General features: G+C 39.4%; 1 protein-coding gene across 12 annotated transcripts in view; it reads left to right on the top strand.

The window, feature by feature from the left end:
• The window catches only part of ANK2 (ankyrin 2), a 699,003-nt gene that overhangs the window by 99,577 nt on the left and 594,266 nt on the right, over window positions 1-5,160 (top strand). The gene's annotated exons all lie outside the window — the stretch shown is intronic.

Genomic DNA, 5,160 nt, shown 5'->3' on the forward strand with positions numbered 1-5,160 from the left:
CTCTAGGCAACTGTGAGCATAATAGAATAGAATGAGCTTGGGCTATAGAGTCAGAAAATAACTAGATTTGGCTTCTAGTCCAAAGATAATAACATATTTGTTATGAAAATCAAATGAGGTAATGAATGTCAAGCAGCAATAGCAGTATCTGGTACATGCTGCATAATTTTTAATTCTCTCTCTCTCTTTTACTAATCTAATTTGACTTCTTTTGGATTCCTTTGGAGACTACACTTTGCAATAATAGAAGTGGAGACAGGGAGCACTGGGCAACTCCAGAAGCCATTTTATCTGTGGATGTTATTTTCCAATAAGTGTAGACGAGAGATTGAGATTACCACTCTCCGTTGTGCCCTATCCCTAAGCCCCACTCTAACTGCAGTGTAAATCCAATTAAACTACAGTCCTAGGAGATTCATGTTTGGTTATATTACTAGAGACTTGACATGATGATAACTAGCCCTTCTTTCCAGGGAAAGGTAACCCAAAGTGGCCCCAGTTGCTCACAGAATCTCAGTGCTCAGGTTAAGTGTATAAATGAAAGATGACAAGGCCTACAGACCCCTAAAGTTAGACAAATGTCAAGATCCACGGACAGGATTAGAAAAGGGGAACTAGTTTTTTTTTTTTTTTTTTTTTTTTGAGTTGGAGTCTTGCTCTGTCACCCAGGCTGGAGTGCAGTGGCATAATCTCTGCTCACTGCAACCTCTGTCTCCTGGATTCAGCCAATTCTCCTGCCTCAGCCTCCTGAGTAGCTGGGATTATAGGCACCTGCCACCATGCCCGTCTCATCTTTCTTTCTTTCTTTCTTTCTTTCTTTCTTTTTTTTTTTTTTAAATAATAACTAATATGTGTAAAGTTGTAGATTAGTTCTAAATAACATCAGTTCTGATGTACAATGCATAACCTATCTCAGTTCCTAGCCTAAGATTCACTCACATAGAAGATTCTTGTTGAAAGAATGAATAAGAATCCACACACCACATGCTCACCATGTTGGCCTGGATGGTCTTGATGTCTTGACGATGTGATCCTCCCGCCTCAGCCTCCCAAAGTGCTGGGATTACAGGTGTGAGCCACTGTGCCTGGCCAACATTAACTGCTAATAGAAAATAATCTAGGAAGCAATATAATTCAAATTATTCATCCACCCATTCACTGGGTCAATGAAATGGAGTATATGCCATGCATGATGTTAGTTATTAGGAGTTCAAATTTCAGCAAAATGTGGAGTCAAGACAAATGTGCTTCCTTCTCTCCAAGAGCTCATATTCTGGTCTCTCTCGAGGGAAGAAGGCTGAGTCAGCAGGATATGATAGGTCAATTAAAGTATCCGTTGAAAATACCTAACTCTTCCACTCTAAAGACTATATTTTTTTCTTTCACTTTTTTTGTCTTTTTGGGTTTTTTTTTTCCTTTTTGTGGAGAACGGGGTCTTGCTATATTGCCCAAGCAGGTCTTGAACTCCTGGGCTCAAGAAGGCTATATTTTTTTCAAGCCAGATTATGATCAGCAATGCTACTGTATTCTACTTTTGCCAACCTGTACTTTCTTTTACAAATTAGTATATGTATACAGTATATATACTAATGTAGTGAGATATAGTGTAGATCTAGTGTGTGTGTGTGTGTGTGTGTGTGTTTGTGTGTGTGTGTGTGTGTGTGTGTGTTTGTGTGTGTGTGTGTGTGTGTGTGTGTGTGAGACATATTTATATTTCACAGGAATTTACTTCATATGATTCAGGCCCTCTCAATTTCTGGGAGTGAAATAAATCCTAATAGCTGTAAGGCATTCATTGCATGTGATCAGTTAAATTTTCTTTGTATCTAGAATGGTACCATTATTTGCCATCCTTGGGAGAATTTAGAAATAGTCACTCAAATAATTTTTTCTGCTCTGTGTTCAGATGAAGAACCCCTATTGAGAAAGCCAGCCTTAGAGGCTTTTCTTCTTTTGTTTTCTTTCTTTCTCTTTTTTTTTTTTTTTTTTTTTTTTTTTTGTTTTTTTTTTGTTGTTGTTGTTGCCCAGGCTTCAGTGCAATGGTATGATCTCAGCTCACTGCAATCTCTACCTCCCAGGTTCAAGTAATTCTCCTGTCACAGCCTCCTGAGTGGCTGGGACTACAGGTGCCCACCACAATGCCTGGCTAATGTTTTGTATTTTTAGTAGAGATGGGGTTTCACCATGTTGGCCAGGCCGGTCTCGAACTCCTGACCTCAGGTGATCCACCCACCTCGGCCTCCCAAAGTGTTGGGATCACAGATGTGAGCCACTACACCCAGCTAGCTTCTCATTTTAAATGGAGTAATAAAATTGAGCTCCTGAACCTGCAACACTGAGAACTATTCATTGCACTACCGTAATGACAGAAATATGTAGGATATCGAAGGATATGCTCGGTTAGCTCTACAGTGACATTACTGCTTCTGCCTTCTGTGTGGATTCAGGATGAGGAGGGCATACACTGGAAACTGAATCATAGTCTGATTTCCTTCCTGTAGTGGTGGGGAGAATGGGCTTATTTTTCATTTGTGGGATTTATGTGTCTTAAATGCAAATTTTTTTTTTTTTTTTTTTTTTTTTTTTTTTTTTTTTTTTTTTTTGAGACGGAGTTTCACTCTTGTTACCCAGGCTGGAGTGCAATGGCGCGATCTCGGCTCACCGCAACCTCCGCCTCCTGGGTTCAGGCAATTCTCCTGCCTCAGCCTCCTGAGTAGCTGGGATTACAGGCACGAGCCACCATGCCCAGCTAATTTTTTGAATCTTTAGTAGAGACGGGGTTTCACCATGTTGACCAGGATGGTCTCCATCTCTCGACCTCGTGATCCACCCGCCTCGGCCTCCCAAAGTGCTGGGATTACAGGCTTGAGCCACCGCGCCCGGCCCGCAAATTATTCTTTAATAGTCAACAAAATGCTGTAAAAATCATGCTATCAATTTGTTCATTACACCAAAGCTATGCACTGAACTGCCTTCCTGAAGATAAATTTATACATGGTGCCTTGCTACTGAGGATCTACATTACTCTTTCTACATACTTAACTATTTGTTGAGATCCTACCATGTCCCTCTTACTGTGCTTGGTCCTGATAACACAAACGTGAACTGATCCTGGTCTAGTGGTGGTGAGAGACAAGTGAACAGGCAATTATAATTGCTAAGTGTTAATAAATGACAGAGAAGGCACAGGATGTTGTGGTCACAGAAGAGACCCCTAACTTAGACTAAGGGTTTTAGAGCACAGCTTCCTGACTGATAACTAAGTTAAAACCTATGAATTGAATGGGAGTCAGCTAAGTAAAGAAATAGAAAGGTCTTTCTCGGAGAAAACAGTACATGGAGAGTTCCAGCATGCGTAAGCATGCAAACTTAGGAAAATAAAAAAAAAAAAAAAGATGAGTGTGGTTTGAGATCAGATTATGAGGGCGAGAAATAAGCAAAGAGATAGCAGGAACACTCTCAACTAGGATGTTATAAACCCTCTTCAGGACTCTATTTTGAGAGCAATGAAGATCCATTAAAGCGCTTGAAGAAAGGTGCATCATCATGAAATTTGTGTTCTGGAAAGATAACTCTAGCTGCAGAATAGCGTATGATTAAGGGGAGGGTGAGGTGAAGGTCTGGGAGACCATTCATGATTTTTTTTTTTTTTTTGCAGCAATCTAGTAATGAGAAAAATTTATGAATTTGCATAATATTTTCCAGGATCTGGTGACTTTTGTTGATGTAGGATGTGGCAGAGAAGGGTCAATTCCTGGTTTCTGGCTTGGGCCATGAGTTGAGATGGAGAAATAGGAGGAGTAGCAGGTTTCCCGAGGAAGATGACAAGTTCAATTTTAGGTGGTTAGGACTTGGGGTGTTTGTGTGTCAACTGAGGAGGCTTTTGGGGTGCAAAGTTTAGTGGGAGATTGGAGGAAGCTGTTGTTCATATTTTATTTTGAACAACAAAATTCATATTTATATTTCATTGCTGCTCTTCCTGCCAATCCTCCCTTAGGGTGCCAATGTGGAATTAAGAATTTATGAATTAGAGATATTTCCTGTGGAATTGGATCCAAAAAGTACAAAAGGAAAGAGCATGCAGTTTGCTGCTTCGTCTTAGGAGCTTAATGGGCTGAGGGTGCACTATTTTATCATTTTCCACCAGTGGCATAAGGCTTGTTCCTTCCCATTGATTTAAATAAATGTATTTATATTTTATATATGCAGATTTACATATTCACAGATAAAGCCCTTGATGTATCTGTTGATGTGCTTATCTCTGGGAACTGAGATTAGGTGGAGGAGGAGAATTATTACTTTATATAACCTTATATTGCTATACTTGTTTTTGCACAAACAACTTACTTTTTTGAAAAATATAATTAAAATTATTAAGTAAATAATTGAGTAGAAATTTTGAGCAAATTGGATTGAAAAAAATAATTGAAGTGACAGGCAATGTAGACTTTTTTTTTTTTGAAGAGCAATGTAGACATCATAGGAGTAAAAAAAAAAATGATATGTCTCAAACTATATGGGGCAATCCTGCCCATGATTCCTCCCCTGGTGGTATGTTAGGAATCATGCGTAAATGATTTTTGTCATCCAGTTGCTACCTCTTATTTATTCTCCTGTAGAAAGCACCCAACATTACATCTGTTATCAAGACTGATGCTCAACTGGTACTCACTGGTAGGCCGCAGTGAGTTATTTATAGCCTGTGTCTGTTCTGGTTGGTCTGATTACCGGCTGTTGTTGTAAAGGCTGCTTTAGTGATTTATATTCTCTGACACCCCTGATTTAGGAAGCTTTTCTTGACATCTGCCTCTTCATCTCCTTTCAAGTTTCTCCAGTATTCCCTGGAGAATATCTATCATAGTAGTAGATATCTAGTAGTAGTTATCTATCATAGCATCTGTAGTGGCCTGAATAATGGTCCTCAAAGATACCAGGTCCTAATTCCCAGAACCCTTAAATGTTATCTTATTTGGAAAAAGGTCTTTGCAATGTGATTAAGGATCTTGATATGGCAAGATTATACTGTATTATCCAGATGAGCACTAAAAGTCCACTTTATAGTGATAGGCAAGTGTCTTTATAGGAGGCAGGCAGAAAGGCAGTTTGACACAAGCACAGAAGAGAAGGCTGGGGAAAGGAGGAGTAGATCAAGACTTGAAA

The sequence above is a fragment of the Saimiri boliviensis genome, chromosome 3 (genome assembly GCF_048565385.1).
Source record: "Saimiri boliviensis isolate mSaiBol1 chromosome 3, mSaiBol1.pri, whole genome shotgun sequence".
NCBI classification, from domain to species: Eukaryota; Metazoa; Chordata; class Mammalia; order Primates; family Cebidae; genus Saimiri; species Saimiri boliviensis.